The sequence below is a fragment of the Bubalus bubalis genome, chromosome 1 (assembly GCF_019923935.1).
Source record: "Bubalus bubalis isolate 160015118507 breed Murrah chromosome 1, NDDB_SH_1, whole genome shotgun sequence".
Classification (NCBI taxonomy): Eukaryota; Metazoa; Chordata; class Mammalia; order Artiodactyla; family Bovidae; genus Bubalus; species Bubalus bubalis.
This window is the reverse complement of record NC_059157.1, coordinates 140092192-140118299: the sequence shown is the minus strand read 5'-3', so window position 1 is coordinate 140118299 and position 26108 is coordinate 140092192. Positions and strand designations below refer to the sequence as shown.

Here is a 26108-nt window from a genome sequence, read left to right as displayed (position 1 = left end):
TGTTAATCCCAAAGTCCCTAACTATCCCTCCCTCACCAACCACAAGTTTGTTCCCTTAAAGTCTGTGAGTCTGTTTCTGTTTTGTAAATAAGTTCATTTCTATTTTTTAAATATTTCCCATGTAAGCAATATCATATGATATTTATCTTTCTCTGTCTGACTTACTTCACTCAGTAAAATCTCTAGCTCCATCCATGTCACTGCAAATGGCATTATTTCATTCTTTTTAATGGCTGGGTGATATGCCATTCTGTGTGTGTGTGTGTGTGTGTGTGTGTTGAGAACTGGAAAAAGGAATGGATAAAGATGTGCTGTGTATCTTTATCCATTCCTCTGTCGATGGACATTTAGGTTGCTTCCATGTCTTGCTTATTGTAAACAGTGCTGCAATGAACACTGAGGTGCTTGTATCCTTTCGGACCATGTTTTTCTCCAGAGGTGTGCTCAGTATTAGGATTGCAGGATCATATGGTAGCTCAATTTTTTTGTTTTTGTTTTTTAAAGAACCTCCATACTGCCGTGGGAACAGTTTTCTATCCTTCTACCCATACATGTAGAATCCTTGCTTCATTCTTTGTCTCTTAGTTTTCAAAAAATCTGTGACACTTTATTGCATTTGAAACTCATCACAGGTTGAATTCCTTCACAAGATTGTCTCCTACACAGTCAGAGACATCTAGTGTCTTTGGTTTCCAGTGCTAGGAGTTCTTAGCACTTAGTAAGTAAGCAGCACCTGTTCGTATGAAGGGATGAAGAGAGAGAGGGAAAGAGACAAAAGCACTGGCAGAAGCCCCATGCTGTGGCACCGGTGCAGCAAGGGAGTGGGCATGTGTGGATGCTGAGAGGGCTTCCTGGAGGACGTGTGCCTCATTGGCAGCCCTGGTCCTGGAGCCCCCGCCCCCACCCAGTGCTAAACGCAAACCCTCGTGACCTGGGATTCGACCTCCTGACCTAGGGACCTGCCTGCCTGACCTGCCTGCCTAACCCTAACCGCTATGCTACCGGTGCTGGCTGGTCTGGGGCCGGCACCAGAGCAACCTTCAACCCTAACCCCAACCCTAAACCTAACCCGAACCCTAACTCTAGGGGAGGTTCCCTAACCCTAACTCTAACCCTAAAAAGTGGGGGTCCCCTCCCACAACCATAAGCCCCACCCCTTCCGGGCTAATCCCCCTTCCTGTCTAAGCCCCACCCCTTACTGTCTTAGTCCCGCCCACAAAAAAGAGAGGGGGGGCCCTAACCCTAATGCCTGAACCCTAACCCTACAAAGATCCTGACCTGGGATTCAACCTCCTGACCTAGGTACCCTAGCCTGCCTGACCCTGACCTGCCTGCTTGACCCTAACCGCTGTGCTACCAGGGCTTGCTGGTCCTGGGCTGGTTCCTGGGTGCCCTGCAACCTCTAACCCTACTGCCTAACCCTAAGGATAACCCTAGGGCCTACCCCTCGGCCCTGGCCCCTCTGGGCAAATGAACAGCTGGCCCTGGCCCCTTCCGGTCTGAGGCTCCGCCCCTTCCAGGCTAAGCCCCTCCTCTTTCGGCCCAAAAGTCCCACCCCCAAAAGAGGAAGGCCCGCCCCTCATTTTCTGTCCCAGGCTCCTCCCCTTCCAGCCTATGCCACCCCCATTCCTGTCCAAATGCCCCGCCCCCTGGAAGTTTGGTCAAGGAAAGGGAACAGCGCTGAAGAGCGTGAGAAATTTCCGCAACACATGCTCTATGACAGTTCGGCCTATTCCAGGTCCCAGATACCACAGCTGGCAGTGTCCCAGGAAAAGCTGGTGGAGACTCGAAGGCCAGGAAGGCTTGTTTTTGAGTTGGTGATAAGCATGTAAGTGTAGGAAAGGAGCTTTGGGGCTAGTGTCACTTTTCAGTACATTAGTTCCTGCCCCTTTTCTGTTCTATCATGGGAAGGCAGAATCAAGCCTCAAACACCTGCCAGACAGGCTGTGAGATTGCTTGAAGGCTGAGACTTTTGCTATTGATCTCAGCATTAAGGTGGCACCAAATAAATGTTTAAGAACGGCAGTGCTAAAGAATGTTCAAACTATTACACAACTGCACTCATTTCACATGCTAGCAAGGCAATGCTCAAAATCCTTCAAACTAGGCTTCAACAATACATAAACCAAGAACTTCCAGATGTACAAGCTGCATTTAGAAAAGGCAGAGGAAGCAGAGATCAAACTGCCAACATCTGTTGGATCATCAAAAAAGCAAGAAAGTTCCAGAAAAACATCTACGTCTGCTTTATTGACTATGCTAAATCCTTTAACTGTGTGGATCACAACAAGCTGTGGAAAATTCTTAAAAGAGAGGGAACTACCAGACCTCCTTACCTGCCTCCTGAGAAACCTGTAGGCAGGTCGAGAAGCAACAGTTAGAATTGGACATAGAATAACAGACTAGTTCAAAATTGGGGAAGGAATACATCATATTGTCACTCTATTTAACTTCTGTGCAGAGTACATCATGTGAAATGCCAGACTGGATGAGGCTCAAGCTGGAATCAAGATTGCTGGGAGAATTATCAATAATCTCAGATATGAAGATGACAGTATACTTATAGCAGAAAGCAAAGAGGAACTAAAGGGCCTCTTAATGAAGGTGAAAGAGGAGAATGAAAAAGCTGGCTAAAACTCAATATTCAAAAAACTAAGGTCAGGGCGTCCAGTCCCACCACTACATCCCGTATTGTCTAAAAGAGGAAATTCTACTACAAACACCAATGAGAAAATAATCTTCCTGTCTGCATTCAAGAGTCTGGATAAACAACATTTGCCTGTCTGTAAAATGGTAGCCTTTGAGCTGAAGGATATTTTCTGTACAGCAAAATGTGCGAGAAGAATAAATTTTGAATGGTTATATCCAGACACCTGTTGACTCTGCCTCAAAGGCTTTTAGGTCACTTCTACTGAACACAGAGGAAAATAGGGCTGTGTGATTGGCCAGGAAATAAAGATGCTCAATCTGTTTGCACCTCCGTTGTAGTAGCAGTATCTAACTAATGGAGGTCACTATGTCCAGTTCGGGACCAAGGTTAATCAGTCTGTCAGACGTACCCATGGAGACTAGGGCTGTTATTTTGCTTGCCCCTTGAGTGAAGTGGATCACGGTCTTATTTCTTTGGGGTATGGCAGCCAATTTACTGTTTCTCAGGAGGTTTCTTTTCCTCTCTTTTTCACGGACTCCACTCTGACATGTCCCACCAGGTAGCTCTGCACAGGGACCAGTTCCTCTTCTTGACCAAGAATCACTCAGCAAGCAATGATGTGAAGACCTCCATGAGGGAATGGGAAGAGGGATGTCTGGAATCCCATGACTGCACGTTAAAAACATCTTTGTTTTCCAAAGTGAATTCAATTTAGAATATCTGAAGAGTATTTATTCATAAGATACTAACAGTTCTAAGATTATTATAAAATGCAGCAACTCTAGGTTTTGTCTCTCAGGGAAGACTTCTGCTGTCTGAAAAGCCAGGTTGATGGCACATGAATTGTATCCAATATCTGCAGTCAGTCTGTGTTTGGTTACTGCAGGGTTTTATAGCTGGTAAAGAAGTTGGCATAGAGTTAAATCTCAGAAGTGAAGTAAACAGCTTGTTTGGTGCCTGACTGTTGATCTAACCAGGTCACTCCCTACATTAGTAAACTATTAAAATTTCGTATCTGGGATGGTCATCGGATGTAGTGATAAAGACCATGGAGTTAGTAAACAGGAGGTTTGATTCAAGGTCTTGTGGTTATTTCCTCTAGGATTTTTAAAACAGTGTATTGTTTATTTTTGGCAGCACTCGGTCTTTGTTGCTTTGTGCGGCTTCCTCTAGTTGCAATAAGTGGGGGCTACTCTTGTTGCGGCGCTCAGGTTTCTCACTGCAGTGACTTCTCTTTTGCTGTAGAGCACAGGCTCTGGGCATGCAGGCTTCAGGAGCTGTGGCACACGGGCTTAGTTGCCCCATGGCATGTGAAATTCTCCCACACTGGGGATCAAAACCATGTCCCCTGCATTGGCAGGAGGATAATAATCCACTGTGCCACCAGGGAAGTACCTTCTGGGACTTCTTTAGGCTGTAGTTTTCTCATCTATAAAGTGGGAATAGCGCTAATATTTATGTCATGTGCGTTGTGTGGAGGTTAAGTAAGACAAAGCATATAACTGAGTTAACACAATGCCTGGCGCTTACAAGGACTGAGAGCTCTTAGCAGGGCTGGCTTAGCTACCAGCCACAGCAGGCATAGTACCTAAGGACCAGACAACTTTGAAGGGCCTGGGAAAATGGTTTAATTTCTTTTAGAATTGGAAGGAAAAATATGAATATGATAATAATGAATTCACTTGGCTTATAATTTGCCTTTTTACTAATATGGTCATAAACCATGTGTTTTAATATAAAATAAGGAGCCTGGGAAAGCAGAAGCACCTGGGGCCCAGGAAAGTCATAACGCAACTCCAGCCATTAGCAGTCTTATTTGTCACTTTGCAGCAAAATTGAGGTGAACAAAATGATAAGGTGTGACTGAGTCCTTTACAGAGTGTTGTAGTTAATCTCTCAGTGAAAGCAATACAGTGCTGGTAAAATCAAACATTTTGTAGGATTAGTAGTAAAATAGCTCTAAAGATGGGGGGGAATAAACATTTCTTTTGATAATATCAAGACTGCGTCATCACTGAAGAATGCATTGTCTGGAATGACTGTGCGTGACTGAATCACACTGACTTTCTCCCCGATCCTCCTGGATTAAGTAGACCCCAGCTGGGCCCTTCACTTGCCTGGTGTAGCTCCCAACAGTTACATGAGACCAGGTTCAGCAATGCAGAGCAGAAACTTTATTCACTGATCAAGGATGGAGAAGGGAAAGCTCATGCTCTATAGCTATCTTCTCCCTGAAGGGAAGAAAGAGGGGGTGGGGTGGGGTGGGGGTATGGGGGGAGGGTGGTGGTTTCTAAGTGGCGAAAGGCAGGTGCATCATCAGAAGCTGAGGGAAAGGGCAGAGGTTTCCATGAGTAGCTAGGGCATCATGGTCCCTCAGGCTCCCTTGCACAAGGCACTCAACGTGCCTAGAAAAGTACAAGCACTTTGACCAGATTTCTTAGCATGATAATGAAGCAAAGGGGCTTTGAGGAGACACCTAGGTTTTCTCTGCACAGGAACTGCTCTTGCAGTTATGCTGGATCCATTCAGGGCAGTTGACTGTCAAGTTTCCTCTGGGGTGTAATTGATAAACATCTTTGACAAACATCAGGTGTTTTGGAACAAGACTAGAAATAGGTTAAAATAGACCTTTCAGCTCCCTGGGGCTTCCCTGATAGCTCAGTTGGTAAAGAATCCACCTACAATGCAGGACACCCTGGTTCGATTCCTGGGCCAGGAAGATCCCTTGGAGAAGGGATAAGAAGGGATAAGCTAATATTCTTGGGCTTTCTTTGTGGCTCAGCTGGTAAAGAATCTGCCTGCAATGTGAGAGACCTGGGTTCGATCCCTGGGTTGGGAAGATCCCCTGGAGAAGGGAATGGCTATCCACTCCAGGATTCTGGCCTAGAGAATTCCATGGACTGTACAGTCCATGGGGTCGCAATGAGTCAGACATGACCGAGTAACTTTCACTTTCACTTCACTTTTTCAGCTCCTGGAATGTGTATGGGTGACAACCTCATTTTGTGAGTCCCACATGAGGCCCAAAGTCCTACCTCTCCCTCTTTCTTTTCATGCCTGAACTTTAGACTAGTTGCAGGGAAGCTCCCAAGCTGGAGATGTGGCCTATCAGCTTTTACCTTTGCTTTCATTTGATATGAAATCTGGAAAAATACCTTTAGCTGATGCAGATGATTAATGGTTATGAGACACCCTGCCAGAGGTGGGGGTGCTTCTGACTCTCACTGGTAGTCAGATTCTATCTTTAGTTTCAGTCCCTTGGAATACCCTGTATCTCTTTCAAAGACATGGAATACAGCTGTGAATACCTCTGGATTATCTTCTGCTCCATCCTGCCTGCACCTAAGTTACTCATAATAAACTCCAAAATTGCACTTATGGAGTGGCCTGTTCATTTTTCAGTCTCAAAGTCCTTTCTCGGTTCAGAGGAGATTATTTAATATTCTTGCCTTGGTGCAGACAGAAATGGTCATGCTTACCCTACATGCTCAGGAGAAGAAAATCATGTTCTATACAAATTGTATCAAGGAGTAAAACACACCAGATATTACTATATTTTGTTTCACTTCAGTTCAGTTCATTTCAGTTCAGTTGCTCAGTCATGTCTGACTCTTTGTGACCCCATGAACTGCAGCACACCAGACCTCCCCGTCCATCACCAACTCCTGGAGTTCACCCAAACCCATGTCCATCAAGTTAGTGATGCCGTCCAACCATCTCATCCTCTGTCGTCCCCTTCTCCTCCTGCCCTCAATCTTTCCCAGCATCAGGGTCTTTTCAGATGAGTCAGGTCTTTTCAAATGAGTCAGCTCTTTGCATCAGGGCCAAAGTATTGGAGTTTCAGTTTCAACATCAGTCCTTCCAGTGAACACCCAGGACTGATCTCTTTTAGGATGGACTGGTTGGATCTTCTTGCCGTCCAAGGGACTCTCAAGAGTCTTCTCCAACACCACAGTTCAAAAGCATCAATTCTTCTGTGCTCAACCCTCTTTATAGTCCAAATGTCCTTGACTAGACAGACCTATGTTGGCAAAGTAATGTCTCTTCTTTTAATATGCTGTCTAGGTTGGTCATAACTTTCTTTCCAAGGAGTAAGCATCTTTTAATTTCATGGCTGCAATCACCATCTGCAGTGATTTTGGAGCCAAGAAAAATAAAGTCAGCCACTATTTCCACTGTTTCCCCATCTATTTGCCATGAAGTGATGGGACCTTATGAACACATAAATGCCATTTCTTTTAAAAACAACATAAAACATCTATATTTTATCCACATTATGGTTAGTCTACTTTAGTAAATTTCTATTTTCATTAAAACTGTCATATACAGAAAGAAAAGTACTGTATGATCTAACTTATATGTGGAATCTTAAAAAAAAATAATAAAAGCTCATAGAAAATGAGATGAAATTTGTGGTTATCAGAAGAAGATGATATAGAGAGGGGGAATTGGGAGAAGGTGGTTCAAAAACATAAAATCGCAGTTATAAATAAGTACTAGTGATGAAATGCTTAACTTGATGACTACAGCAAACTCTGAGGTATGACATATAGGAAAGTAGTTAAAAGAGTGAATCTAAGAGTTCTCACTCATTACAGGGAAAGATTTTTGTTCCTTTTTTTTTTAACCCCCTTTTTTTTTGTATCTATATGATAAGGTCTATGTTAACAGAACATATTATAGTAATCATTTTATAGTATATGTAATTCAAACCATCACACTGTATGCCTTAAATTTATACAGTGATGTGTGTCAATTATTTCTCAGTAAAACTTTGAAAAGCTGGATGTTATAAAACTACATGTTTTATGAAACAAAAAAAATTCCTGCTAAACAAGCAATGGGACACATATTTGTTTTTGTTGGAAAGTGTATTTATAACTGAGCTAATCAGCTTGTTTCTCCACTGATCAAAGACAAGGGTTATTGGTGGGATTAAAATCATTTCCAAACTTACTGAATATAATCTTATATATTAAGCACCTATAAAATGAAGGAAGATAAAGGAAAGGAATGAATGAAGACCATGTCCGCTTTGGCCTCAGAGATTAGGGACAGCAGTATTGTGGAAGGGTATTAGGAAAAAGAGCAACTTGGTAATAGTAGTTTTTCTCATTTGAATTTCTCCCCAGAACATCTTTAGTCTATGATTCCATTTAATATATTTTAACATCAAAATGGTTTCTATTGACAAAGTGTTTGTCAGTTCAGATTTGATCAGTAGTTTTAAACAACTGGATGGATTCCTAGTCTTAGTGGCTTTCCCAGAACTTTGTCTCTTCTCTCATTGTCTGTAGAAAGATGTGGGAGGTTATTCCTCATATAAACAAGTCTCCTGGGTATTAAACATTTTTCTATGAAGGTCTATTACCTTGTCCAGTAACTTGGATACTCCCTGTGTGCTCTCACTGCTCCCAAAGAAAATAGCTATCTTGATTTTTGTGATACTTAGTTTCTTGCTTTAAAAAATATGTAGTTTTACTGCCTGATTTCTATGTAGAAAGTGAAAGTCTCTGCAACCCCATGGACTATACGGTCCATGGAATTCTCCAGGCAAGAATACTGAAGAGGGTAGCCTATACCTTCTCCAGGGGATCTTCCCAACCCAGGGATCGAACCAGGGTCTCCTGGATTGCAGGCGGATTCTTTACCAGCTGAGCTACCAGGGAAGCCCTGAATTCTATGTACATGGATTCATATAGTAAATGTTCTTTTGTGAGTTGTTTTTACTCAATCATATTATGTTTAAGGTTCATTCATAGTGATCTATGAAGCTGCAGTTTGATAAAATTCTCACCACTTTAAAATATTCCATTAGGTAAAAATTTGACAATTTATCCACTTAATTGTTAAAAGGCTTTGGGGTTGTTTTTTAGTGCTGCCATGAACATTCTTATACACAGGTGCTCTGATGCACATGCCCATTTATCTGTATTATAGGTTATGTTCCTGTCACTTTAACAGGGAAAGTTTCTAAATGCTAGTACCAATTGGTAATTCCATCTGCGGTAAAAGACTTCCTGAAAGTTCACCAATACTTGACATTGTAGCAGTCTTTTTTTATCAGTCTGTTTGATGTATAATGAGAAGCTATTGTGACATAATATGCATTTCCTTACAATAACACTCAGTATCTCTTGATATGTTATTATTCATTTACAGATCTATCTTCTGTGCAGTGACTGTTCAAGTTTATTTTTTAACCTTCTCTTTCTGTGGGATTATTTTATTTTTAATGGCTCATGAAAAATCTTCATATATTTGGGATTCATGTGTTTTGTTGTTTGTATATGTTGTAGATATCTGGTACTTTTCTGTATTTTCTTTGCACTCTCTAAATAATGCCTTTTGATAAGCAGATAGTCCTAATTTTTATATAGTCAAATTTATTAATCTGTTCCATTATGGCTTATGTTTTATGTCTTGTTTAAGAAACCCTCTCTGTCTCCAAATTGCAACTATGGTATGAAACTCCATTTACTTAGGTCTTGATATTTATGCTTTCAATCACCTTGAATTTATTATTATTATTTTGGGGCTTCCCTGGTGGCTCAGACAGTAATTAATCTGCCTGCAATGCCGGAGACCTAGGATTAATCCCTGGGTTGGGTAGATCTCCTGGAGAATGGCGTGGCAACCCATCGCAGTATTCTTGCCTGGAGAATCCCTATGGACAGAGGAGTCTAGTGGGCTACAGTCCAAGGGGTTGCAAAAAGTCAGATACAACTGAGCAACTAAGCAAACACATTATTATTTTTTGGTTTGGAGTATGGTAGGATGTCTCAGTTCCTTTTATATGGATAGCCAACTGTCTCAGAATCTTTTATTGATAAATCCACACTTTGCCTATCTATCTCAAATACTAACTCTGTCACATACTGAATATCTTTATATGCATAAGTCTTTTGGGTTCCCAGTTTTGTTCATTGATTTATTTGTTTGTTGCCATGGGAATGCCACATTATCTTCGATAGAAAGCCCTCTCACCTTCTTCAAGATAGTCTTGGATATTCTTGTCTTTTCTTAACTTCAGAATTAGGAGTTAGTACTAGATCATCCCTATGGTTCTCTCTAGATCCAAAAGATGTATTATATTCTACATCACATTATACTGTATAATAACATGGTTGCTTTTCTTCATGGTACCACTGGATATACCAATTATTGCCAAACTACATTAATCTTTTAAAATAATTTTACATGGTTCTGTGGTTATTAAATTAATACCTGTCCTTTTTTGAGGATTTTAATGCTCTTAGCCTCAATACCATTTTAGAATAATGGCATTGCTGATATACAAGTATTTATAGAGTATTACATGCGCCCAGCAGTTGCCTGGGGTTTAGAGGAAATGCAAAGAACCATGCATCACTGTCTGATGGGGAATAACACATACTTTAACTGGGGAGACATGGCAATGACACAGTACTACCTTTGACTATATCTGGATTTAATCATCAAATTTTCAGGACCTCAGATTTTTGTCCCTTATTTGAAAAAACACCCCTTTTAGGCCCTCATATATGATGAATTGCCATACAACAGCTCTCTCTGTACCCTGCTCATCAGAAGGCTGTCAAAACACAGATAACTTCCTGAAACTTATATAGTATTGTATGACAACGATGACTCCATTTTTTAAAAAGCAAGCCAACCTACACATAATAGGGATTCCAGGAAGAGACCACAGCAGTATGCAACTAGATATCCACCACAGAAAGAAAAATGAGAAAAGAAAAGATTACATGGAGACTAAACAACATTCCACTAAAATACTAATGGGTCAATGTGGAAATCAGAAGATAGCTTGAGACAAACAACATTGAAAACACCACCACAAAAAATCCATAGGATGCAGCAAAAGCAGTTTTAAGATGGGTGTTTATAGCAGGACTTTATGCTCAGTTGTGTCTGATTCTTTGAGGCCCTATGGACCATAATCCACCAGGCTCCTCTGTCAATGGAATTTTGACAAGAATTCTTGCCTGGAATTCCAGGCAAGAATACCGGAGTGGGTAACACTTCCTGCTCCAGGGGATTTTCTCAATCTAGGGCTCGAACCTGTGTCTCTTGCATCTCCTGCATTGGCAGGTGGTTTCTTTACCACTAGCACCACCTGGGAAGCCCCAGGCCTTCCTCAAAACCCAAGAAAAATTTTAAATGAAGAGCAAATGAAACCATAAACAAAATAAAAGGAAAATCAACAGAATGGGAGTAAATATTTGCAAACAAAGCAACTGACAAAGAATTAGTCTCCAAAATTTACAAATAGCTTATTCAGCCCAATATCAGAAAAACAAATGACCCAATCAAAATATGGATGGAAGACCTAAATAGACATTTCTCCAAAGAAGACATAAAGATGGCCAACAGGCACATGAAATGATACTGAACATCATTAATTATTAGATAAATGCAAATCAAAACTATAATGAAGTGCAATCTCACACTGGTCAGAATGACTATCATTAAAAAGTGCACAAATAACAAATCGTGGAGAGGGTGTGAAGAAACCGGTACACCCCTACACTGTTGGTGGGAAACTAAATTTGTGTAACCACCATAAAGAACAATATCAGATCAGATCAGTCGCTCAGTCGTGTCCGACTCTTTGCGACCCCATGAATCGCGGCACCCCAGGCCTCCCTGGCCATCACCAACTCCTGGAGTTCACTGAGACTCACGTCCATCGAGTCAGTGATGCCATCCAGCCATCTCATCCTCTGTCGTCCCCTTCTCCTCCTGCACCCAATCCCTCCCAGCATCAGAATCTTTTCCAATGAGTCAACTCTTCGCATGAGGTGGCCAAAGTACTGCAGTTTCAGCTTTAGCGTCATTCCTTCCAAAGAAATCCCAGGGCTGATCTCCTTCAGAATGGACTGGTTGGATCTCCTTGCAGTCCAAGGGACTCTCAAGAGTCTTCTCCAACACCACAGTTCAAAAGCATCAATTCTTTGGCACTCAGCCTTCTTCACAGTCCAACTCTCACGTCCATACATGACTACAGGAAAAACCATAGCCTTGACTAGACGAACCTGTGTTGGCAAAGTACTGTCTCTGCTTTTGAATATGCTATCTAGGTTGGTCATAACTTTCCTTCCAAGGAGTAAGCGTCTTTTAATTTCATGGCTGCAGTCACTATCTGTAGTGATTTTGGGGCCCAGAAAAATAAAGTCTGACACTGTTTCCCCATCTATTTCCCAAGAAGTGGTGGGACCGGATGCCATGATCTTCATTTTCTGAATGTTGAGCTTTAAGCCAAGTTTTTCACTCTCCTCTTTCACTTTCATCAAGAGGCTTTTGAGTTCCTCTTCACTTTCTGCCATAAGGGTGGTGTCATCTGTATATCTGAGGTTATTGATATTTCTCCCGGCAATCTTGATTCCAGTTTGTGTTTCTTCTAGTCCAGCATTTCTCATGATGTACTCTGCATATAAGTTAAATAAGCAGGGTGACAATATACAGCCTTGACATACTCCTTCTCCTATTTGGAACCAGTCTGTTGTTCCATGTCCAGTTCTAACTGTTGCTTCCTGACCTGCATACAAATTTCTCAAGAGGCAGATCAGGTGGTCTGGTATTCCCATCTCTTTCAGAATTTTCCACAGTTTATTGTGATCCACACAGTCAAAGGCTTTGGCATAGTCAATAAAGCAGAAATCGATGTTTTTCTGGAACTCTCTTGCTTTTTCCATGATCCAGCAGATGTTGGCAATTTGAGCTCTGGTTCCTCTGCCTTTTCTAAAACCAGCTTGAGCATCAGGAAGTTCACGGTTCACATATTGCTGAAGCCTGGCTTGGAGAATTTTGAGCATTACTTTACTAGCATATGAGATGAGTGCAATTGTGTGGTAGTTTGAGCATTCTTTGGCATTGCCTTTCTTTGGGATTGGAATGAAAACTGACCTTTTCTAGTCCTGTGGCCACTGCTGAGTTTTCCAAATTTGCTGGCATATTGAGTGCAGCACTTTCACAGCATCATCTTTCAGGATTTGGAATAGTTCAACTGGAATTCCATCACCTCCACTAGCTTTGTTCATAGTGATGCTTTCTAAGGCCCACTTGACTTCACATTCCAGGATGTCTGGCTCTAGGTCAGTGATCACACCATCGTGATAGAGTTTTCTTAAACTAAAAAGTGTTACCCCATGATTCAGCAATCTCATTCCTTGGCATATATCCAGAAAAGATAACAATCTAACTTGAAAAGATACATGCACCCCAATGTTCATTGCAACACATAAGACATGGAAGACATGGAAGCAACCCAAGTGTCTGTCAATGGAAGAATGGATAAACAAGATGCTGTACATATATACAATAGAATATTCAGTTCAGTTCAGTTCAGTCACTCAGTCATGTCCTACTCTTTGCGACCCCATGAATCGCAGCACCCCAGGCCTCCCTGTCCATCACCAACTCCCGGAGTTCACTCAGACTCACGTCCATCGAGTCAGTGATGCCATCCAGCCACCTCATCCTCTGTCATCCCTTTCTCCTCTTGCCCCCAATCCCTCCCAACATCAGAGTCTTTTCCAATGAGTCAACTCTTCACATGAGGTGGCCAAGGTACTGGAGTTTCAGCTTCAGCACCATTCCCTCCAAAGAAATCCCAGGGCTGATCTCCTTCAGAATGGACTGGTTGGATCTCCTTGCAGTCCAAGGGACTCTCAAGAGTCTTCTCCAACACCACAGTTCAAAAGCATCAATTCTTCGGCCCTCAGCTTTCTTCACAGTCCAACTCTCACATCCATACATGACCACTGGAAAAACCATAGCCTTGACTAGATGCACCTTTGTTGACAAAGTAATGTCTCTGCTTTTGAATATGCTATCTAGGTTGGTCATAACTTTCCTTCCAAGGAGTAAGCGTCTTTTAATTTCATGGCTGCAGTCACCATCTGCAGTGATTTTGGAGCCCCCCAAAATAAAGTCTGACACTGTTTCCACTGTTTCCCCATCTATTTCCCATGAAGTGATGGGACCAGATGCCATCTGAGCCATAAAAAGGAATGAAATAATGCCATTTCAGTAATATAAATGGACCTAGAGATTATCATATGAAGTGAAGTTAGAGAAAGACAAATATTGTATGTAGTGTATCATACAAATATTGTACGATAGCACTTATATGTGAAAGTGAAAGTTACTCAGTCGTGTCCGACTCTTTGCTACCCCATGGACTATACAGTCCATGGCATTCTCCAGGCCAGAATACTGGAGCAGGTAGCCTTTCCCTTCTCCAGGGGATCTTTCCAACCCAAGGATTGAACCCAGGTCTCCCGCATTGCGGGAAGATTCTTTACCAGCTGAGCCACAAGGGAAGCCCACTTATATGTGAAATCTAAGCTATTTTACAAGTGAATACACAAAACAGACCCACAGACATAGAAAACAAACTTGTGATTACCAAAGGAGAAAGAGGTAGGGAGGGATAAATTTGGAATATGGGATTAGCAAATATACAACTCTCTATACAAAATAGATAAACAAGAAGATTTTACTGCATAGCACAGGGAACTATGTTCAGTATCTTATAATAATGTATAGTGAAAAAAAATCAGAAAAAAAATATGTATAACTGAATCACTGTGTTGTACATCGGAAACACAGTATTGAGAAAGATGACCTTTCTCTGTACTATGTGAGGACACAGCAAGAGGATGTCTGTCTTCAAACCAAGGACACACTTACCAGACACCAAGTCAGCCAAAACCTTCATCTTGGACTTCCCAGCCTCCAGAACTGTGAGAAATAAATGTTCATTTTTAAGACAAAAAACCTAAACCAACAACAACAACAAAAACTTCACACAAACAGAAACAGATAACCTGCAAGGTGATTCGTCTAGGGAAGAGAAAAGAAAAACTTGGAAGAGATAGTATCTCCTTTAAAGAAACAGGAAACATAAAAATAACCCACCACATCTGTGCCAATTAAAAAAACAAAAAAACAAAAAAACCTTTGTGTTCTCTTCTCTCTGTTGAAATCAGAGTCTCAATTAAGTTGTTTGGTTAGGAAGGAGCCTGGACTCTTGCCATAGTAATCTGCTTTGCTGCTTTGTATGCCATCCAAATGTTAGGTATGATGACAAAGGAACTGCATGAAAACAGTAACGCACCAATGATCTTTGAAATATTTTGAACCTAAGTGAAAAATGTTGAAAGGGAGCCTCCTTCCCAAGTGAATGCTGCAGGGTGACTTTGCCTTGCCCTACAGAGGCAGGGTAATTTTCCTTAGATTATCCAACTAGACAGAGGTAAAACCATGACTAGAATTCTGATTCCCAGACTCCTGATTGGCTCTTCCTCCGCACTGTTGGTGTTGTTTAGTCACTAAGTCATATCCAGCTATTCCCTACCCTCCCCTCACCCGCCATGGAAAACCTCCAGGTTCCTCTGTCCTTGAGATTTCCTTGGCAAGAACACCAGAGTGGGTTGCCATTTACTTCTCTAGGGGATATTCCTGACCCAGGGATTGAACCCACATCTCCTATTTTGGAATGTGGGTTCTTTGCCACTGAGCCATCAGGGAAGCCATCTTTCTCCACATAGAAATAAATAAACCTGATCCATATAGCCTTTGGGGGAAGCCTGTGGGAGACAGGAAATGCACTCTCTCCTAAATGATATTAAAACAAGTATTTCAAATGCAGATAGCGATGGCATTTTCCTAGGAGTGCAGAGAGGGAAATCATGTATTTCATATACCACAGAGGTAAATATTTATAGTCTGAGTTCAAGGTTAATAAATATTTTTCAGGAGATAGAATTTTTGGCAGTACATCAAAAAATATGTTTGATCTATATTAATATCTGTTACGGGCCTGATTGTGTTCCTTCCAAAGTGATATGTTGAAACCTAATCTCCAGTACCTTAGAAATGCAAATGGAAGCTTTATAGAGGTAATTAATGAAGGTTATAAGAATGGAGCACTAATCTAATATGTCTGATGTCCTCATAGGAAAAAGAATAAACCACAGAGATGGGCACACACAGAGAAAAGGCCATAGGAAGACACAGTGAGAAGGCGCCCATCTACAAGCCAAGGAGAGCGGCCTCAGGAGAAACTAAGTCTGCTCATATCTTACATGTTTGGCCTCCAGAACTATGAGACTGCAAATATATATAGAAATGTAAATTCCTGTTATTTAAGCCACCTAGTCTGGGATATTTTATTATGGCAGCCCTAAGAAATGAATACAGTATCTATTGAATCTCCTTATCTAAAAATTACTCATTATCCCTCTAAATGTTTTATTGTCTTAATTCTATAAAAAATATTCTGCTGAAGTCTCCTTTCTCTATTAAACAAAGTACAAGAACCTTCACCTGGCTGTCTTGGGCTCTGGCTAACTGCTTTTCCTGTGTATGTATTTTGGGCCAAACTCTCCTATCTGAGAGTGGAGCCTCTTACTCTGGCCTCCAGGTCCCCTGGGATTCCTCTCAGGAGTTCAGGGGATACTGTAAAGGTAGGGTCACCCAGACTTGAGATGCAGGTGGACTGCAGTTTTTCACATCAACACATAACATGTTATTAAGTAAATAAAGTCAAGAGTATTTTTGCCAGAATATTATGTGGCCAAGGTGGAAAATTGATGTTGATTTGGAAAACACTAGCAAGGTAGATGCTAATTTTCCTACAATTAAAATAATAATTCTTTTTTTAAATGCAGAGATCTCTGGATTGTCAATAGGGATATCTGTCCAAAGTTATCTTGCTTAATTGTTTACCCAGTTCAAATTCTTCAGATAATACTCTCCATTTTGTGATGAGTAAGTATGGTTCAATTTTACTGAATCAGTATTTTGTAAAATGTAACTCATGGAGTTTCTCTGGGTTGTATTTAAAAAGAGAAAGTTTTCTGCTGCTTAAGAATAGTAAACAGTCCTCTCTTGCCCCTGTAACCCAAGGCACTTTTATTTATTTACTTGTCCTTATTGACTTTGTGCCTGACACTGTGCTAAGTGCCTTTTATGCATTCTAGCATTTAATTCTTGCAGTGTATTTATCAGTCATGTGCTAATAAATTTTATATGTAAGAAACCTGGGATCAGAAAAGTTAAATGATGATCCTAACTAATGGTTTGTGGCTGAGTTAGGATTTGAACACAAATCTGCCACTTAACACAAAGTATTTTACCAATTTTTTTTTTCTTTCTTGAGTGTCAAATTAACCTGAGAAATGTTTTCCACAAAGCATACCCTAGAGAAATTTTAAAACTGGAGGAAAAAAATGCTGCAAATATACCAGTTTTAATGGTGACAAGTATCTTTTTATAGAAGCACAATTAAAATGCCACTAATTAAAATGTTGGCAATTTGATCTCTGTTTCCTCTGCCTCTTGAGAAACCTGTATGAAAGTCAGGAAGCAACAGTAAAAACTGGACATGGAACAAGAAACTGGTTCCAAATAGGAAAAGGAGTATGTCAAGGCTGTATATTGTCACCCTGTTTATTTAACTTCTATGCAGAGTACATCATGAGAAATGCTGGACTGGAAGAGACATAAGCTGGAATCAAGATTGCCTCGAGAAATATCAATAACCTCAGATATGCAGATGACACCACCCTTATGGCAGACAGTGAAGAAGAACTAAAGAGCCTCTCGATGAAAGTGAGAGAAGAGAGTGAAAAAGTTGGCTTAAAGCTCAACATTCAGAAAACTAAGATCATGGCATCTGGTCCCATCACTTCTTGGCAAATAGATGGGGAAACAGTGGCTGACTTTCTTTTTTGGGCTCCAAAATCACTGCAGATGGTGACTGCAGCCATGAAATTAAAAGACGCTTACTCCTTGGAAGGAAAGTTATGACCAACCTAGACAGCATATTAAAAAGCAGAGACATTACTTGTCAACAAAGATCTGTCTAGTCAAGGCTATGGTTTTTCCAGGAGTCATGTATGGATGTGCGAGTTGTACTATAAAGAAAGCTGAGGGCCGAAGAATTGATGTTTTAGAACTGTGGTGTTGGAGAAGACTCTTGAGAGTCCCTTGGACTGTAAGGAGATCCAACCAGTCCATCCTAAAAGAGATCAGTCCTGGGCGTTCATTGGAAGGACTGATCTTGAAGCTGAAACTCCAATACTTTGGCCACCTGATGCAAAAAACTGACTCATTTGAAAAGACCCTGATGCTGGGAAAGATTGAGGGCATGAGGAGAAGGGGACAACAGAGGATGAGATGGTTGGATGGCATCACCAACTCAATGGACATGAGTTTGGGTAAACTCTGGCAGTTGGTGATGGACAGGGAGTTCTGGCGTGCTGCAGTTCATGGGGTCGCAAAGAGTCGGACATGACTGAGTGACTGAACTGAACTGAATTAAAATGTAATTAATCAGAAAGTTTTTTAAGTAACGTGAATGGTGACTGTTTGGGGTCACCCTAGAAGCGGAACTTGAGATGGGGGTTCTTATGCAAGGGATATGATAAAGAGTGTTCTCAGAAGAGGGAAAGGGTTCCCTGAGCATGCAGGACAGAACAAGGGAAGAAGTTAGGCACAGATGAAGCCTCAACACAGGCTTAGCCTTGAGCTGATCCCAAGAGATGCTCTGGAGCATGAATTTCACCACATCATTTATCCCACAGCAGGACAAGTGAAAGTGTTAGTCACTCAGTCATGTCTGATTGTTTGTGACCCCATGGACTGTAGCCTGCCAGACTCCTCTGTCCATGGGATTCTCCAGGCAAGAATACTGGAGAGGATTGCGATTCTCTTCTCCAGCGGCTCTTCCCAACCCAGGGATCGAACCCAGGTCTCCTGCATTGCAGGTAGATTCTTTACCATCTGAGCCACCAGGGAAGCCCACCAAGACAAGGGGACTGTCTTTTTGTACTGTGTATCAGTCAGTGATTTGTTTCACATTGCTCCTATGGGGAGGAGAGATGGGAGGGCATAGCTTCTTGAGGCAGCTCCCATTGGTTAAAGACAATTCTTTGGAGACTGAACAGCCAATAAGGCAGAGGACTGGGGACTGGGTCACCAGCTCCCTAGAGGAGATCTGAGATATGAAGAGCACCCACTCTGTCCTCTCTATGTACTGGTCAAATCCACTTGCTCCTTGTATTAATTTCACTCTGTCTAGGTATAGATTCTTTAGGGTCCTCATTGATCAAAATTCCTGGGAAAGTTTACAAAAAGATTTGATGGGATGAACTACAGTGTCCACTGTTGCAGTTGGTCCTGGGACAGTAAATGATGCTCAATTATCTTCCTCCCCCACTGATAATAGTTGCCATCCTTGTCTATTAATACTTAGGCTGGTCTGGTTAAGTGTCCCAGACCATCATCTCTGGGGTAATCTGAGCCATTGGTGACTGTGGCCAAAACAGGCTGTGGTTGCTACCCTTGCCCACATACAGCTAAAATTCAGCACAGAGTGCTAATATATGCCCTAGTAGAACACACGAGAACCAAATATATTCCCATTATGTAGTATAAGCTCTGCATCTTAGGGAATATCTCTCAATTAAAGAAAACTGAGTGCCAAAGAATTGACGCTTTTGAACTGTGGTATTGGAGAAGACTCTTGAGAGTGCCTTGGACTGCAAGGAGATCCAACCAGTCCATCCCAAAGGAGATCAGTCCTGGGTGTTCATTGGTAGGACTGATGTTGAAGCTGAAACTCCAGTACTTTGGCCACCTGATGCGAAGAGCTGACTCATTTGAAAAGACCCTGATGCTGGGAAGATTGAGGGCAGGAGCAGAAGGGGATGACAGAGGATGAGATGGTTGGATGGCATCACCGACTCAATGGACATGGGTTTGGGTGGACTCCGGGAATTGGTGATGGACAGGGAGACCTGGAGTGCTGCAGTTCATGGGGTTGCAAAGAGTTGGACACTACTGAGCGACTGAACTGAACTCTTGCTAGTGTGCTCTTTTTGTAGCTATTGCTCCATTTGTGCAAGCACCCTAAAATGACCAGGGTGAAGCTAAAGCTTCAAACTTAGTGGTACTCTTGCTATGTGAATAGTGTAATTGACCATTGGGAAACCAGGATATTCAGACCTACAGAGACTAAAGCTATAGGAATAGCAAATATAAATTTCCCAAATGAGTTTGGAAATGATGTCAAGTGGTGCCCTTCTGATTTTTGCATCTTGTTTCCCAGGCTCATGTATTCTACCTACTGAGTTCAGCTTCACAGACTGGCCATTGGTTTAGGGTATATATTGCACCTTGAAGTTTAGTGCCTCATCATTATATGTGTGTGGGGGGAGAGGGGAGGGTTACCTCCAAGCTGGTGTCTCAGTTTCAAAAATCCATCCTAGCACTCTTAGTGGTCAGCATCTTCCAGATTGAACGTTATGTGGTAGGGTCAGTGGGTCCCATTGCCATTTTCCTGCCAACTCACTCGTTATACTATAAAGAGGATCCTTTGGGCTGAGGTGATATTATATGGAATCCCATGTTGGTAGATTAGGCCTTGAGTGGTGGTGCTGATTGAAATATCAAAAGCAAAAATGTAATTCACTTGCTACCAAGTGACTGGTGAGCCCCTTCAAGGAATGGTTTCAGGTCAGGGGCTCTGCATTCATCTCTATACCAACAGGGTGGATATTCAGCAGTCATGCATTTTGACAAGAGTCTGCACAGTTGGATACATGTGTAAGTCCCTCTCTGCTATCATGAGCCCATTGCACAGTTGGGGTGGTTGAGACAGTTGCTGCCTGACATTTGCTTTCTGAGTTATCCTGTCCACTTGTTTGTTTAGTGCTTCTTCTGTGATGGATGCTTTTTGGTGGACACTAATGGAGACTATCAACGATAGTGAGAGATCAGGCTTCAACAGCTGCTACAGAAGCCAGGGGAAATAGACATGACACTTCCCATAGCCCCGGCAGCTGGATTGTCCAAGCAGATGCCTCTACCAATTCTTGACTCTCAAAGTAGACTCAGATAGCTCTCAGTTACTGCAGCTACAGCTACAAAGTCTAGATTCCAGGGCCTGAGGGTGGAAGAGTCCTGCAGCATAGAAAGCTGAGATGAGAGTCAGCCAGCAGCATCAGCAATAACAAATGATGTCCTAAGAGGCAGTTCAGGCAGTTCAGTTGCTCAGTTGTGTCTGACTCTGTGACTCCATGGATTGCAGCATGCCAGGCTTCCCTGTCCATCACCAACTCCTGGAGCTTGCTCAAACTCATGTCTATGGAGTTGGTGATGCCATCCAACCATCTCACCCTCTGTCGTCCCCTTCTCCTCCCACCTTCAATCTTTCCCAGCATCAGAGTCTTTACAAATGAGTCAGTTTTTCACATCAGGTGGCCAAAGTATTGGAGTTTTGGCTTCAACATCAGTCCTTCCAGTGAATATTCAGGACTGATTTCCTTTGGGATGGACTGGTTGGATCTCCTTGCAGTCCAAGGGACTCTCAAGAGTCTTCTCCAACACCACAGTTCTAAAGCATCAATTCTTCGGTCCTCAGCTTTCTTTTTAGTTCAACTCTCACATCCATACATGACTACTGGAAAAACCATAGTTTGACTAGATGGACCTTTGTTTGCAAAGTAATGTCTCTGCTTTCTAATATGCTGTCTAGGTTGGTCATAGCTTTTCTTCCAAGGAGCAAGTGTCTTTTAATGTCATGGCTGCAGTCACCATCTGCAGTGATTTTGGAGCCCAAAGAAATAAACTCTCTCACTGTTTCCATGGTTTCCCCATCTTTTTGCCATGAAGTGATGGGACCAGATGCCATGATCTTCGTTTTCTGAATGTTGAGCTTTAAGCCAACTTTTTCACTCTCCTCTTTCACTTTCATCAAGAGGCTCTTTAGTTCTTCTTCACTTTCTGCTGTAAGCGTGATGTCATCTGCATATCTGAGGTTATTGATATTTCTCCCAGAAATCTTGATTTCAGCTTGTGTTCCTCCAGCCCAGCATTTCACATAATGTTCTCTACATATAAGTAAATAAACAGGGTTACAATATACAGCCTTGATGTACACCTTTCCTGATTTGGAACCAGTCTGTTGTTCATGTCCAGTTTTTACTGTTGCTTCTTGACCTGCATACAGATTTCTCAGAAGGCAGGTAAGGTGGTCTGGTATTCCCATCTCTTTTAGAATTTTCCACAGTTTGTTGCAACCCACACGGTCAATGGTTTTGGCGTAGTCAATAAAGCAGAAGTAGAATGTTTTTCTACATCTAAGAAAAAGATACCTCTTTTCTGTCCTAAGAGGCAGTTCCTGTGAAAAGGTTGTGGCTGTGCTTTCCTCCCTTGATTTTGCTGGGATCTGGCTGTTTGAACTTCTCTCCAATGCTGTCAGCAACCCAAGACTCTTTCAATGATTTCCTTTTCTTACTAAGTTATCTAGAATCAGTTTTTGGTTTTGCAAGAATCATGACAAATCCATTCTTTTGTTAATATCAATGAAAACTGGAAAGGTAGGTAGTGCTAGATAACAGACACAGAAAGACCTTTAGAAAGAGAATTACCAAGCCAAGATAGTGTAAGGAAATGAATCCATGTGTCAGGCACTCATATAACCTGGCCAAGTAGGGAAGAGCCTCATTAAAGGGAAGAGATTTTACTATTTCAAGAAGTGAACTCCGGGAGTTGGTGATGGATAGGGAGGCCTGGTGTGCTGCTATTCATGGGGTCACAAAGAGTTGGACATGACTGAGCGACTGAATTGAACTTAACTGAACTGAACTGATATCTTGTTATTGAAGTTACAAACAAACACTGACACCATATTTGTCCCCATCATCTTTTGTTTATAAACTTCAGGGACCAAAGTCCACCTACTGGCTCTCCATTTCATTTAAATTATTTGCCTTTCCTCCTCATGCCACGAAACACTTTGAAAAGGAAAAATACTCTTATCTATATTGCCACATTTAGCAGTTCAACCAAAATTTTTATGTTTTCTTCTTTTCCAGAATATAATTAAAAAAAAAAAAAAAGATATAGAGCTTCCCTGGTGATAAAGAACCTGCCTGCCAATGCAAGAGACACGTGTTCAATCCCTGGTCTGGGAAGATCCCACATGCCTTGAAGCAACTAAGCCCATGTGCCGCAACTATTGAGCCTGTGCTCTAGAGCCCAGGAACCGCACCTACTGAAGACTGCATGCCCTGGAGCCCATGCTCCACAAGAGAAGTTACTGTAATAAAAAGCTTGTGCAACATGATTAGAGAGTAGCCCCCACTTGCCACAACTAGAGAAAATCCCTTGCAGCAATGAAGACCCAGCACAGTCAAAAATAAACAAACAAAATTTTAAAAGATATTTACTTACTTCCAAACCACTCTGAAATGAATATTTCCTTCCTTCCTCCATCAGATGGAAATCTGTCTCTCCATCCTTCCCACACTTCCTTCCTTTCTTTCATTCTTTGTCCTTTTCTTTTACAACATTTATTTAAGAAAATTTAATATATATATATATATTTTAAGGGATTAGAATGGACAAAAATGTAAAAGAAAACAATCATCAGTAATTGTACTTGCCATAGGTCTTTTGTTTTTGTTTCTTTGATATATTTCCTTCAAGATTTTTTCCTGTTCATTTAGGTCTGTAGTAACAAAATTGTGATAAGAAATTAACAATGAAGGGAAATATTTGCATACATACAATATATGTATAATATGTATATCGTACATTTTGCTTTACCCACTTAATATTTTAATTTTCCATTTTATAAAGCTATTTGAAGATATCATTTTTATTATATAATATTCTATCATGTGACTTAACTTTTTATCCATTTCTCTGATAACACTTGGATTGCTTCCATATATTACAACTAAAATAATATTGTGAAATTTCATTTATTCATGACTATTTCCTTCCCCACATACCAAATTACCTTGTAGCAGAACTACTAGGTTAAGAGATATAAAAATCTTAAGTTTATTGAAGCATACTGTCAAGTTATTTTCAGAAAGATTATACTAATTTACATTCTCACCAGCACTGCATAAGAATACCAATCTCAATATTGTATTTTTATTTATTTATTTTTTTAATTTTATTTTATTTTTAAACTTTACATAATTGTATTAGTTTTGCCAAATATCAAAATGAATCCGCCACAGGTATACATGTGTTCCCCATCCTGAACCCTCCTCCCTCCTCCCTCCCCATTCCATCCCTCTGGGTCGTCCCAGTGCACCAGCCCCAAGCATCCAGTATCGTGCATTGAACCTGGACTGGCAACTCGTTTCATACATGAAAGCTTTACTGAGTTGATAATTATCATCTCAATGATGATTTACCCAGCTTTAACATATAAATTCTGTTTCTGCTTTGATGATTAAAGCTGTCATTCATCTTTTATTTCAGATTTACAAATGCACAGCTTGTTGGAAGAGAACCGATGATTTTAAAAACATTCTTTATCAGAAAAATATCTAGTGTGAGTTAGCCTACTGTAGGAAAGGAGAAATACTCTGTTGACTAATTTCTTCGTGTGACTAGGTAACTCCATGTGAAATTTCAGACAGGTTTGCCCCCAAGCTTTTGACCTTTCATGGCTGGTTCACACTTCAAAAAAATTTTTTTGTACTTGATACTTTAGAGAGAATAACAGCTTTCCTTTATACCCAGTCAGTTGTTACCTGTAGAAGAATGAACTTCAGGATCCCCAAATATACACTCATACACATATTTATGCACACACATTTACCATACCACATCCCCTCAGCCTTCCTTCACCAGTTTCCATTTAAGGCATCGGAGAAGCAAGCCAAAAGTGTGGCTTCTGCATCTTTCAGTGCAGGTTAACTTGATAATCATAAATTAAGCACTGGACACTATGCTTAGAATCATATCTGGTCTAGAGGGTATGTCTAGAGGAAGTGATTTGAAGATAAGGCAATTCTCCCAGTTCTTTAAAGAGGCTCTCAAGAACTAAAGAGCTGCATGACTGTATGTGAGCAAGTTTCATCCTCAGACCTACATTAACTAAGGATTTAGAAAGGTTCTGGACACACAAAAATACTGTTTCCTAAAATTTAAACTGAAAGCCTATGCTGGAAGGTGACTAATAGTTGCATGATTTCATGGTATTAGTATGAGGATTGACTAATTGTTAACTGCTCAGTCATGTCCGACTCTTTGCAGCCCCACGGACTGTAGCCACCAGGCCCCTCCGTCCATGGAACTCTCCAGGCAAGAACACTGGAGAGGGTTCCTAGCTGAACTCAATAACATAATAACTTTTTAAAAAGTAGTGAGAATGCTAAATAAATCAGCATTATCTAGAGGAAAAACTGGAAACACCTATCACAGGCCATAATACAAGCCAAAAACATCCATCTTTCTTGATCTAGCAATCTCACTACTAGAAATTTATCCTAAAAAAACAGAGTCTTCAAAGAGATTTATCTCAAAATTCTGCATCATTATTTATAAAATAAAAAACTGGAAATAACCTAGAAATCCAGGAAGAGGGAAATATTGGGTTGAAACACATAAAGTTGATGATATTCAACTTGTGCTAAGTTGCTTCAGTCATGTCTGACTCTTTGTAACCCCATGGACTGTAGCCTGCCAGGCTCCTCTGTCCATGGGATTCTCCAGACAAGAATACTGGAGTGGGTTGCCATTTCCTTCTCCAAGGGATCTTCCCATATTCAACTATTTTGACCTGCAAAATGGCAATTTTACTTAGTTCAACTTAAATATATATTAAATATATTGTGTTAGATATGATTTTAGACCAGATACTTCAATAAAGAAGATACTTCAATAAAGAATCATGTATTTAAAAAACACTTAATGATGTGAAAAAACATCACAACATACTGATGAGAGAAAAACATAACAAAACAGTGAATAGGACATGTTATTTTAGTGACTGGATAGATATACATCCATGACTTAACATGTATTATCTCTGGCTACGGAAGTATGGGTTATTTTATACTCATCTTTATGACTTTGTCTTCCTGGTAATCATGTATTATTTTTGTAATCATTGGGTTTCCCTGGTGGCTCAGTGGTAAAGAATCCACCTGCCAAAGCAGGAGACGCAAGTTTGATCCCTGGGTCAGGAAGATCCCCTGGAGAAGGAACGGGCCACCCACACCAGTATTCTTGCCTGAAAAATCACAGAGGAGCGTGGTGGTCTACAGCCCATGGGGTCACAAAAGAGTTGGATATGACTTAGTAACTAAAAACAACAATAACAATATGTACACACAACTCAGTAAAAAGACATGGGAGTGTATTTGCACTTTGCTTTCCCTCACAGCTTTCCACAACTCTTGTCATGGGGCCATTTTCATTTGAAAGTAGGCAGATTGTCATGGACGTAAAATAATGTATTGTTGTTGTTGTTGTTGTTTAGTGGCCCAGTTATGTCCAACTCTTTGTGACCCCATGGACTGCAGCTTGCCAGGCCTCCCTGTCCCTGACTATCTCCCAAAGTTTGCCCAAGATCATATCCATTGCAGTGGGGATGCCATCCAGCCATCTCATCCTCTGACACTCTCTTCTCCTTCTG

General features: G+C 41.1%; 1 protein-coding gene across 1 annotated transcript in view; it reads right to left on the bottom strand.

Annotated features, from left to right (window-relative positions):
• Window positions 1–14443, bottom strand: part of TNFSF10 (TNF superfamily member 10) — a 65204-nt gene extending 50761 nt beyond the window's left edge. The window contains exon 1 of the mRNA XM_006068410.4: window positions 14345–14443. The gene's annotated coding sequence lies outside the window, so the exon portion shown is untranslated. The remainder of the gene's footprint in view (window positions 1–14344) is intronic.
• Between the last annotated feature and the right edge of the window lie 11665 nt (window positions 14444–26108).